Source organism: Rana temporaria, chromosome 1, assembly GCF_905171775.1.
Source record: "Rana temporaria chromosome 1, aRanTem1.1, whole genome shotgun sequence".
Classification (NCBI taxonomy): Eukaryota; Metazoa; Chordata; class Amphibia; order Anura; family Ranidae; genus Rana; species Rana temporaria.
This window is the reverse complement of record NC_053489.1, coordinates 418,222,320-418,235,924: the sequence shown is the minus strand read 5'-3', so window position 1 is coordinate 418,235,924 and position 13,605 is coordinate 418,222,320.

The window sequence follows — 13,605 nt, the reverse complement described above, 5'->3', positions numbered from 1 at the left end:
TGGCTTTGGCCGGGATCAGGCAGATGATCCCCTGTTGCAGGAAGCCAGGAGTAATGTTGTGGAGGTTAATGGGGGTACCAGTGGAAGGGGTAACGGGAAAAGCCTATCCCTATTTTGTCCTTAAAAACGATCTCCTTTACAGAGTAACCTCCGATGAGGGACAAGAGCTTGAACAACTGGTTGTGCCTTCATCATACACCCAGAAAATCCTGGATTACTCTCACTCTCATCTTCTGGGGGGACACTTAGGGGTGGAGAAAACCCAAGAACGGGTGCTCAGGAGGTTCTTTTGGCCTGGGGTATATGAGGGGATTAAAAGATATTGTGCTTCTTGCCCAGAATGCCAGCTGGCATCTCCCAGACCGAAGTTGAGAGCCCCACTCATACCTCTCCCCATAGTTGATGTTCCGTTTGAGAGGATTGGTATGGACCTAGTGGGTCCCTTAGAGAAAACAGCTCGAGGGCACCAGTACATCCTTGTCATCCTCGATTATGCCACCAGATACCCGGAAGCCATTCCACTACGCAAGGCTAATGCTAAAAGTATTGCTAAAGAGCTGTTTCAGATGTTTACACGGGTGGGGATACCCAGGACCTTGCTCACGGATCAAGGGACACCATTTGTCTCCCGTATTATGAAAGAGCTATGTCAGCTATTTAAAGTACAGACTCTGAGAACGTCAGTGTATCACCCCCAGACGGATGGGTTGGTAGAAAGGTTTAACCGGACCCTAAAGGGGATGTTGAGAAAAGTCGGTAGCAGGGATGGGAAAGATTGGGACTTGTAACAAGTGGTGATTGTCTGCGCTGTGGTATGGCTTGGCCGGATGAGTGAAATGAGGGAATGGTGAGTGAACGGGCTAATAGGGCCTGGGGAGTGACAGGTAGTGCAGACACAAATTAACCTTGACGGTTTTAAATAGGTACAGTCCTAACTGGGCTGTAAAATAATACAGTGGAGTTTTACAAAGAAAGGTGTATGTGAAAATCGAAGCAAAAACTTAAAACGTGAACATAAAATCTTAGGTGGGTGCAAACCAAAAGAAAAGGACCGCAGTTCAACACTGGAACTGGTGCAGCAGTGAGGAAATGGTTAAAATGGAAATTCTGCAAGGGATATTCAGTCCAGACAAATCCAAGCAAACGCATGCAGCCCACACCTCGGTGACTAGTGCAGCTTACCTTCCAGCTGACATAAAGGGTCAAACACATAGGATCAAAACGTTACCAGTTTTCTATTGGGTGGATATCTTGCTGCCAGTTCTCAATAGTTGGTCACACATAAAAAAACAAGAATAATACAAAAGTTGTAGCCTTGTCCTCCTAACACTCATACAGCTGTAGAGAAAGGGATGTGATTAGCAGGTGGCAGATTAAGTATCCACTTACACAACTTACACAGTGTGTAGGGAAAAAATGCACATCTCCACGAGTGCCGAACTCGTCTCCTAGTACTTCTCACTGTCAACAACTTTTGGCTCTTTAGCTTGTATGAGGCCGTCCGCTCGTGTCAAGATGAAGAAGGCAGGGGACGGAGGAAGGAGAAAATGCACATAGCATAAAACTGTACAGCAACTTTAATAACTAAAAACCATAAATAAAAACTCACATGGAGCAGTGAGGTGGCGATCATGTATCCACGAGCACCGCGCTCGTCTGCCGTCCGTTCGGTACTGCTCCCGGTTAATGCTCTGAGTCCTGACGCGTGTTCGTCACACCACGTGACTTCATCAGGGACACCCTGCCTTCTTCATCTTGACACGAGCGGACGGCCTCATACAAGCTAAAGAGCCAAAAGTTGTTGACAGTGAGAAGTACTAGGAGACAAGTTCGGCACTCGCGGAGATGTGCATTTTTTCCCTACACACTGTGTAAGTTGTGTAAGTGGATACTTAATCTGCCACCTGCTAATCACATCCCTTTCCCTACAGCTGTATGAGTGTTAGGAGGACAAGGCTACAACTTTTGTATTATTCTTGTTTTTTTATGTGTGACCAACTATTGAGAACTGGCAGCAAGATATCCACCCAATAGAAAACTGGTAACGTTTTGATCCTATGTGTTTGACCCTTTATGTCAGCTGGAAGGTAAGCTGCACTAGTCACCGAGGTGTGGGCTGCATGCGTTTGCTTGGATTTGTCTGGACTGAATATCCCTTGCAGAATTTCCATTTTAACCATTTCCTCACTGCTGCACCAGTTCCAGTGTTGAACTGCGGTCCTTTTCTTTTGGTTTGCACCCACCTAAGATTTTATGTTCACGTTTTAAGTTTTTGCTTCGATTTTCACATACACCTTTCTTTGTAAAACTCCACTGTATTATTTTACAGCCCAGTTAGGACTGTACCTATTTAAAACCGTCAAGGTTAATTTGTGTCTGCACTACCTGTCACTCCCCAGGCCCTATTAGCCCGTTCACTCACTATTCCCTCATTTCACTCATCCGGCCAAGCCATACCACAGCGCAGACAATCACCACTTGTTACATACACTTTTTTTGTCTATAAAGGACAGACTCCCCATTTGTTTGCTGCAGTGTTTACCATATTGCACTCATCCCTTAGCCCACCTCCCTCCTCCCCCCTCTTTTTTCTCACTTCCCTTTCCCCTTATCCTACACAGCGCAGGAGCTTTCACTAATAAAGATTGGGACTTGTTACTTCCTTACCTGTTGTTTGCAGTTTGAGAGATTCCCCAAAGTTCTACGGGCTTCTCCCCATTTGAGCTTTTATATGGTAGGCATCCCAGGGGTATACTGGACATCCTAAAGGAAACCTGGGAAGAGCAGGGGGTAACTGGGACAAATGTCCTCCAGTATGTTGAAGATATGCGGGTGCGTATGGCTCAGATTGCCCCTCTTGTTCGCCAGCATATGGAGCAGGCGCAGAGTAGGCAGAAGTCCTACTATGACCAGAGGGCCCTAGTGAGACAGTTTGAAAGGGGGGACAGAGTAATGGTTCTAGTACCCACCGCAGAAAGCAAACTTCTAGCCCAGTGGCAGGGACCCTATGAGGTCTTAGAAAAGTGAGCCCAGTAAATTATAAAATTAGTCAGCCAGGATGCCGGAAGAAGGAGGCCATCTTCCACATAAACCTCCTTAAGCCATGGAGGGCTAGGGAGGGCTGCATGGCCACAGTGGGTGACACCCGCCTGTTCCACAGGCACCTAGTTCTTCAGTGACAATCTCTCCAGAACTGACACCTGAGCAAATAGAGGAAGCTAGAGGCTTGGTTGAGAGGAATAGTGATGTCTTCTCCCCCAACCCTGGACAAACCCGAGAGATTACCCATAATATTATTACAGAACCAGGGGTTGTCATAAGAGTGAAGTCTTACCGCATTCCGGAGTCCAAGAGGGAAGCTGTAAGGGCTGAAGTCAGGAAAATGCTTGAGCTTGGAGTGATAGAGGAGTCTCACAGCCAGTGGTCCAGCCCCATTGTTCTAGTGCCTCAACCTGATGGGTCCATCAGGTTCTGTAATGACTTCAGAAAGTTAAACGAGGTGTCTACGTTTGACGCATTACCCCATGCCTAGGGTGGATGAACTGGTAGAGCGATTAGCCAAAGATAGGTTCTTTACCACTTTGGACCTGACAAAGGGTTATTGGCAGATCCCGTTGACAAAGCACGCCCGAGAGAAGACAGCCTTTGCCACTCCTGATGGCCTGTTTCAGTACAGGATCATGCCATTTGGCCTCCATGGAGCTCCAGCCACTTTCCAAAGGCTAATGGATAAGTTGCTCAGGCCCCACACCGAATATGCAGCCGCATACTTGGATGATGTGATCATTCATAGTCCGGACTGGGAAAGCCATCTGGACAAAGTGCAGGCAGTCTTGGACACTCTTAGAAGAGCGGGACTGACAGCTAACCCCTCTAAATGTGCCTTGGGTCTAGCTGAGGCTAGATAGTTGGGTTACCTGGTTGGCAGGGGACTTGTTAAACCGCAAATGAACAAGATAGGAGCTATACAGAGCTGGCCCAGACCGTTGAGGAAAAAACAAGTCAGAGCCTTTTTGGGGATCGTAGGCTACTATTGGAGGTTTATTCCTCACTTTGCTACAAGGGCTGCTCCGCTCACTGACCTTATTAAAGCCATAAGTCCAGACACGGTAAAGTGGAACAGCGAGGCTGAGGAAGCCTTTGCTGGTCTTCGGGCAGCGCTTTGTGCCCAACCTGTGCTTGTGGCTCCCGACTTTAGGAAGGAGTTCTTTCTCCAGACCGATGCCTCAGGGGTGGGTTTGGGTGCAGTTTTGTCCCAATATGTGGATGGTGAGGAACACCCTGTCCTATATTTGAGTCAGAAGTTGTTATCCCGAGAACAGCGCTATGCCACAGTTGAAAAAGAGTGTTTGGCGATTAAGTGGGCAGTAGAAACGCTCCGCTTTTACTTGTTGGGCAGACGGTTTACCCTGGTCACAGACCATGCTCCGTTAAAATGGATGCACACCAACAGGGACAAAAACGCTCGGGTCACGAGGTGATTTTTGTCCCTACAGCACTTTTCTTTTGTGGTACGACATAGGGCAGGTCTCCTCCACAGTAACGCAGATGCTCTGTCCCAAGTACATGGGTTTGCAGAGGTGGCCGCTTTCCACACAGGTGTTAAGCTGGGGGGGAGGATATGTGACAGGGTACTTGGTTCCATGTATGTCAGTGAGAGGGTGGAAAGGTCAGCTTTCCCTGTCTTAGAAAGGGTTAAGCCTGGCCAACAGGAAAACCTCCTCTCTCTCCCTATTAATTAGGCAACACCTGATAGAGACTGAGAGAGGGAGAGCTCAGTGTGAGAGGTATGCTGAGCTGAACAGGACAGGTTGGAGACTGTCTACTTTGGAGGAACAAGGTCTGTTACAGATATTCATTTATTTGGACTATTATTATGTTTGTTTGTTTTATACTGGAGGCTGGAATAGCCCTTCCAGTACACAGTAGTCAGGGACCCTACTGTTAGTTAGCCTCCTAAATTGGAGTAGGCCATTTTGTTTGGTATTATTTCTTTTGAGTGCAATAAAGCCATATTTATTGCTTAAGTTCAGCGACTTTGCTGCATTACATTACCGCTATTCCGTGCGACCTTGTCACAATATATATATATATATAATGTAAAGGCTTCAATCCACATGAGCTCATGGACCAAAGTGGAGTCACAAAAAACAAAAACAATGTCTAAATGGCAATACACAACAATTATTTATTTATTTTTGGATTTTATTTTTGATAGTATAGTAGTAAAGTACATATAGATTGTTATTAATTGCTTTGTTTAAGTTTTTTTCGGGGGGGGGGGGGGTGTACATGAGGCCCCTATTATACCCTTTAACTCCTTTGATAGAGCAAATTATTGGTGAGGCAGACCTTTAAATGGTAACTCCACTTTCGTGGGGGAAAAAATTGCTAAGAAAGAAAAAATAATATAGCCCATATAATTGAGAGACTAATCATATTGTAATTGAATGTTATTAAAAATTACCTTTCCTTTTCAATCTGCAGCCACTGTAATTTTCTGAGAATTCAATGCAATATGGCTACATGGAGGTGTTCTGAAGTGGTACTGACCACTCCCCAGAAACATAATTTCCTGCTTGTGTGATTGGCTCACCATTTTTCACAGAAGTCTGCCTAAGTTACAATTTCGATTTCAGGCATCCCCTGCAACAAAAATGTAATTTTTGGAGAGACACTTTCAATAGGAACACATCTAAATAATTTCCTCATTAGTGCCCTACAGTTACACACCTGGCAGTTAATTATGAAACCACTTCCATTAGACCCACTTATTTGCAGAGGCACAGACAAACACACATGGATTTTTACATAATAAAAAAAGGTAGGAATCTGCACCAAAAGGTTGTTATAATCCTTGCAATGTACATAGATCACCCAGAGGGGAATTTTTTATTTTATTTTTTAAACAAAAGTGGAGTTACGCTTTAAAAGATGCACCTTTGACATCTAGTCCAGCTCCATGATATATGTTAACAATTTAGCTTGTGCAAGAAATTACAGATGTGGGTGCTGAATAATAATACTGATATTATTTATGTCCACAATATTAGTGGTTAATTACCCCACATTTTCTTACACACATACGACGTTGGTTACTCCGCTATGACCAGTCTGGGTCTAAGTGGCCTTTAAAAATATCCAGGCCCTTCTATTTGTAATAACTGAACACTGCCTGTAAATACTGTACCAATGAAAACTGAGCTTTCTGCTAATGCAAACTGAAATTATACACGTTAAACTAAAGTTATGGTGCCTAAGAAACCTGTTACATACTTCCATTAAATTATTATCTGCAAATGTTTGTATATTATCTGACACAATCATTTGTTTCTCATCCTTATTTCAAATCAAGACATTTTATTTTTTACCATTGAATCAAAACATGTACTGTAAACATTTATGAATCAAAAATCCATCTTTTTCATTGCTTGTAGAGATGAAAGAAAATAGAATCTAAGTCTCCGGGCTTGTGTGATTATATTTGTATATATCCAAATGTGAGATAAATATTTTTTGTCAGATTTACTAGGGAATATTAAAGGCTACACAGGTATTTGGTAGTTGTAGAACATTTTATGCTATTGTTGTTATAGGAGCATATTAATAAAATATAGCTAACGTACATCATAATGGCATTAGGAAGATTGCTGGTGAAGGTTCTAAGCTTTATTTTATAGAATGTTATAAGGTATGGTAGTAAGAAGGTAAGCACAGATGGTATAAATAGAAGTTAGACAACTATAAAATTATTGATAATTGTATATGATTCAACCTTTTCAAAGGCCTCAATGTATTGTGGTTTACATTAGAATGAAGTATTAGTTTTGAGTTTTTGAAACATATTAATAGCAGGTAATATTTTTGCATCCAAACTTAACTTATATAGTAACAAAAATAATATATTATGGCAATATGACTAAAATATAATATTTATTTATTTATTTATTTATTTATTTTTTTAAAGTTTAAAGAGGGGTTTATTGAAAAGCAGTACAATACAGCAAAAAAAATCCCCCATTTCACTCTGGGGTACACTACATTGTCCAAAATAACAAGCGTAGTAAGGCAGCCGAAAATAATATAATAAAACAATAGTAAAGAAAAATATTATAAAATCCGACAATTTCGATTAGAAAATAAGGAATCGCTTACTAGCAGCCTCCTCTTTTATGCATGAAATCAGAAAATAACGTCAAATGAAATCTCGGTGGAGTTCAAAAACAAACATCGCCAGTCCAGGCGTCCCAATGGGTACACACCTCAAACTCTCCACTACTAAATGGGTCACCCCCAGCGCTCCAGAATACCAGAAATCTCCGGAGCCGAGAGAGTGATCCATACCGAAAATATATAGACCATTAACATTTTAACGTCTCCATAAAGGCAAAGAGGGACATAAATATACTGTAAAAACGCTCCCTGAAGGGAAGCAACCTAGCAGTAGCGGTTCACAGACAGTAGTGAACGAGGTAGAGACTGACTATGATTGTCCTTTTAATAAATCTACTAGAATGAGAGGGAGAGTGAAGTACAGAAAAGAGAGAAGAAAGAAAAGAAAAGGACATAGACATAGAAAGGGTATAGAATCAGCTCACAGCTTATACAGTTGAAAATTTGCATGAATCATTAATACCAGTAATCAAAGATATTCCCATGTATTCAGCCCAGGGTTCCCACGTCGCCTCAAATGTTTTGGTGGAGTTCATCAAGGAGCTGACTAATTTCTCCTGAAACATTATCCAGGTAATCTTCCTTTTAGCAGCCTCTATAGAGACTTTTGGAAGTTTCCAGGCCTTGGCTATAACAATGTTTGCTCCTAAAAGCATAAAGGTAATCAATTTACGTGTAAATTTAGAGAGCTTAGGGATGTACGCATTAAGTAAAGCTATTTGGGGTGACTGTGTCACGGGGGCACCTGTAACTTTCCGAAGAATGCAGAACATCTTGTTCCAGAAACACCTAATTTTTGAACATTCCCACCATATGTGCAACATGGAACCCTGAGCCTGGCAGCCCCTAAAACACAAGGGAGAAGTGGAAGGGTACATTAAAGCAAGTCTGGAGGGGACCAAGTACCATCTCATCATGACCTTTAGATTGGTTTCTATTAACGTCACATTTACAATACCTTTATACGTTCTTGTTCCCGCTCTGTGCCACTCCTCCAGGTCCCAGACATCCTGTAGGTCCTTCTCCCATGCTTCCATATAAGGAAATTTAGAAGTGGGTTCCAAAAGTGACAGATATATTATAGTGATACCTCCTCTAAGATCCATCCCCTGACCGCACCATCTCTCATAACCAGTAAACTCCGGGGGTTTCAATTTATTTTGCCAAATCAAATTCAGAAAGTGGTGTATTTGGAGGTGTCTAAATTTCTCAGACTCAGGTAGTTCTAATTTATCTAAACAATGTTTAAGAGAAATAGGACCAGAGGAGGTGAAAAAGTGTCCAATTCTATATATCCCCTTATCCAGCCACCATTTAAACGCTTTAATGTCCATTCCCGGACTGAACAACGGATTGTGGAATAAGTGGGAAAGGGGTTTAATACTTGAAGTCAAAGAGGGCAGGTGTTTCATGTCATCCCAGAGTTTCAGGGACTGTGACAGAGTAGGCGATAAAAAATCAATGGTGTGTGACGGAATCGCCTGCCGTTCAATATTGATCCAGTCAGGTTTTTCACATCTAGAGTATATTATTGAAAGTTGGGCCAGCCTAGCCGCCTGGTAATATCTGAACAGATTAGGTAGACCCAAACCTCCCCGTGTTTTAGGACTAAAAAGGACGTTTCGAGAAAGCCTATAACCCTTTTTACCCCAAACAAATTTAATAATCTTCCCCTGGAAGGAATTGAGATGTTCTCTAATGATCGCTATAGGGAGAGATCTAAATAGGTATAGGAGTCTCGGGAGCAAGGTCATCTTTATTGAATGGATCCTACCTAACCATGAAATCTTATGAAGAGACCAAGTTCTGAGATCACTCTCCAATACATGGTACATGGGGGGGAAGTTTTCTCTATACAATTGTTCAATCTTAGGAGTTAAATTTATTCCCAAATATCTAATCGAGGAGGTGCTCCATTTGTATGAAAAGGACGTTTTAAGTTGGTCAACTGCAGTGGATGGAAGGGATACATTCAGCGCATGTGTTTACCCATAAACCTGAAATATTGCCAAAGGTCTCTAATAGTTTATTAATTTTGGGTAACGGCGTGAATGGTAAAGTGATGAAAAGGAGAATGTCATCGGTGAATAGGGCACATTTGTGGACTGTTTGACCACACTTGACTCCTGTAATGGAATGATCTGATCTTATTGCTATAGCCAATGTTTCAATCGCGATAGCAAAGATCAGAGGGGACAGTGGACATCCCTGTCTTGTCCCTCTAGATATATGGATAGGTTCAGAGTAATACCCCTGCAACTTAATTCTGGCTTCCGGATCAGAATAAGAAGCCTGAAAAAGTCCCAGAAAGGATTTGCCAAAACCCCATCGACCCAAGATAGTAAACAAGTATGACCAGGAGAGGGAATCAAAGGCCTTCTGCAAATCCAAAGAAAGCAGAAGGCCTTCTTGCCCTGGGCCTCCATCCCATCCCGATTGGAGGATAGATATTATATCCACTGCTCTTCTTACTTGATCAGGGCCCTGTCTCCCCGGGATAAAACCTACTTGGTCCTTATGTATGTAAAGATTTATGAAGGAGCTAAGTCTATTGGCTAATATTTTGGTAAGAATCTTTACATCATTGTTGATTAGGGAAATGGGCCTATAATTTTCTACTGGTTCGGGGTCTTTATCGGGCTTAGGGATTACGGAGATATAGGCTGCATTAGGATGTGGTGCCAATGGCTCTCCCTTCCGTTTAGAGTTAAAAAAAATTGTAAGATTAGGAGCTAAAATACTTACAAAGGACTTATAATAACGTGTGGAGAACCCATCCGGGCCGGGAGCCGACCCCCTTTTAAATTTTTAATAACTTCAGTAATTTCCTCTACTGTAAACGGAGCATTAAGCAGTTCGATATGTTCCTCATGAAGCAAAGGTAAAGGGAGATTATCCAAAAAGGATTTCATAGCAGGGGCCTTGGCCATATCATTTTTCAGGTATAATTTGGTATAAAATTCCTGGAACGATCCCAAAACACGTTGGGGATTGAGTGTATAGGAGCCGTCTTGTTGTTTAATTTTAGGGAGTGCGTAGGTACGCAATCTAGGGGAGAGTCTGTGGGCCAACATCGTACTCATCTTGTTCGCCTGAGAATACAATTTTGCACCTGACCAACGGATGGATATCTCAGCTTTGACCGTGAGGGCTAGATTTAAGGCTAGTCTTGCTTTGTCTAGTACTGCTAAAAGAACCCGTGAAGGATCTCTTTTATGTTGTTTAGAGAGGGATAAAAATTCCCTCTCGAGTTTCTCTACATCAGAGGCCAACGCTTTTTTCAGATTTGAAGCTAATTGAATAATTTTCCCGGATCGAGGCCTTGAGGGCAGCCCAAAGTGTCTCAGCCGAGATCCCATCCGTGTCATTAAAGAGGAAATATTCCTTTAGAGCCTTTTCTATTTCACTCACTATCATAGGGTCATCTAGTAATGATTCATTAAGCCTCCATTTGGACACAGGAGGTCTGTCAAAGCATCTCCGTATGATCATTACCACCATGGAATGATCCGACAGAGTTGTGTCTTTGATGGTAGCCTTAAGCACTGCAGGGATGTGTATAGAAGAAACGAATATGTGATCTATTCTGGAGTAACATAAATGAGGGTTCGAGTAATGTGTATAGTCCCTCGAAGAGGGGTTAAATTCCCTCCAAACATCAACTAGCCCTTGTTGATAAATCAGTTTTGCTATCTTAGAACTGAACCTAGAGGGACGGGTCAATTGTTTAGATGGGATCTTGGACCTATCCAGACTCTGATCAAAAGCGGTGTTAGAATCGCCTCCGAAAATCTAACACCATAAACATTGACCTAAAGAACGAAGTTTGGCCCTTGTTAGGAGCATAATAAGAAACGAAGGAGAACAATTGGTCATCAATCATTCCCTTCACTAAGAGAAACCTCCCCTCAGGATCTCTATGAACAAAAATCGCCTTGAACTGACTCGACTTGGCAAACAGTATCGCCACCACCTTTGTCTTACCCTCTGCATTAGCTAAAAAGAATTGTGGGTATTGGGAATGTAAGAAGGAAGGTGAGAACTGCATTGGAAAATGAGTTTCCTGCAATAATACAACTTCCATCTTTTGCGTGTGGTAGGATTGTAGAATTTTCCTCCTCTTAGTAGGTGAATTTAAACCTTGTACGTTATGAGAAACGACTTTCATGGATGGACTCGGAACTTTTTTATGAGACATGGTGCACAGGAGAATAAAGCTCATTAGGAGTAGTACTCACCACCAGCCACCCGGAGCGTTGTGAAGTCGGATAGAGTAGATTCCTGGGACCTGGAGAAGCATGATCGAGCCCGATGGACTGTGAGCTGACAAGGAAAAGAAAGAGATTAGAAAAGGTGAGAAGAAAGAAAAGACAAGGAGAAACATGTCGACCCGAACTGGGCCTGTGAGGCTGGCAGGGAACACGATCCCTACCATCCTCACCCAAACACAATTTTGCATGGCCCTCAGAACGGACCATCAGTCCATCCTCCGAGCATGAGACGATCATGGTCAGAAGATGGATGGAGGCGCATGACTGCTGCTCCAGCCAAAAACATCCCTGCAAAACAAAAATTATTATTATCATGTTTTAACTAAAAATGAAAAAAGTAGCAACTAAAACGTAAATATTTGAATGGATCCTTCCATCGGAAAAGAACAGTATGTGAATGCTGATAGTCTTCATTGAAACTGGCACAGACTCCTCTCCGAGGCGGTACCTAAGAAGCCAGGGAGAAAAAACAAAAACAGATACCACTGGTTGCTCTAGGTCGTGCAAAAATATCTGTCCCATGAAGAAAACTAAGAATGCAAAGCAGACAATAAAGTCTCAGGTGTGAAGAGAGCCTTTAGTACGTCTAGACTTGGTGGTCTTCCACGTGGGGGAAATTGGGCTGGAAGGGGTAGGACGCTTGGTGGAGCTCACTAAGAGATTAGAAATGTCCATTGCTGAGTCCTGCGTGATAAATTTCAAATCAAACAGAACCCGTTCCCCCTCAGGGAAGGAAGAAAACAAGTGGGTTTTACCCTTGTGAGAGAATTTTAATGCGAAAGGGAAAGCCCACCAATACTTAATTTCCCATTGCGAGAGTATTGATAGCAGGGGCTTAAGGGTCCTGTGCCGTTGTATTGTCGTAGGGGAAATGTCAGCGAAAATCTGGATCTCAGAACCCTGGAATGATAAATGAACGTTTTGTCGTGACATTTTCATTATCTCCTCTTTCACGCTATAGAAGTGAGGTTTAACCACTACATCTCTGGGGGATCCATCTTTCCTGGGGGGGCCAAGAGATCTGTGAGCTCTGTCTAGCTCCAATTTATGCGGTGTTATTGCCGGTAAAAGGGTTTAATAAGATCCTTGACTGCCGCCGGGACGTCAGAGATAGATTCTGGCATACCCCTCACCCTAAAATTGTCTCTCCTGGAGCGATTTTTGAGGTCATCCAGCTTACTTAAAGCCGCATCTAATTGCTCCTGCAAGACATGTATGTGTTCCGAGTTTTGATTGGCTCTGGAGACCGTAATGTCAAGTTTATGTTCTATTGATTCCATTCTGGATCCTAGATTTTGGAAATCTAAACGAATGTCAGTAGTGATTTTACAAGCAGTATTTGCAAGTCCCTTCTCCAACAGATCTGACAGTTTCAGAAACAAGTCTCCTGCATTCAGTGGGATATCATGAACAGGGCCTCCTGGTGTGACAATGTCCTCAACGTGGGGAGAGATAGCTCCTAAGGGTGTGAGCATTTAATCACCCAGCGTTCGCTCAAGGAGCGATTCAGTAGAAGCGGGAGATGGAGTCACAGCTGGGGGGATATTGAGGGTAGCTTGGGGCATGAAAGCGAGCGTGGCTGGAGCAATCACTTGCCTGCCTCCGGAGGATCCTCCGCTGTGTGTGTCACGCTGCTGCGTTGCAGCCGCCATCTTGATTTCGGCCTGGGAGGCCTCGGCGGTGAAACTCGGTCCGAGGTCCCGGCGGACAGAGCCACTTAGCATGGGGAAGCTGCTGGGGTGTACCCCGATCATCTCCCAAGGTCTGCGGGGGTCCCAATGGAGCAGATCCGGCTTTTGGGACGCTGGATGGCTGGAGCAGAGTGGAGCTCCTGGCTTACGCGGCCATCTTGGATACCTCACGCATGCGCACTCCCTAAAATATAATATTTCATGACCACATGTACCCCAGGAGCACCGTTTCAACATTTTTGCCTTATATAACAAAATTATTACATGTATAATCAGTTTTGGAATCAAGGCCGTCATAGTTCAATAAAGTAATTTTTTGAGCGGCTCCTATTTGAGATATTGTGCAAAAATAATTGGAAACCCTTACATTATGACTAAGAAATAGCATTATTGTTATGAATGTTTTCCATGATCTGATTATTCTATCTAGTCATTTTTTTTTTTTACCAAAGTTTATTTGACAAACTGCC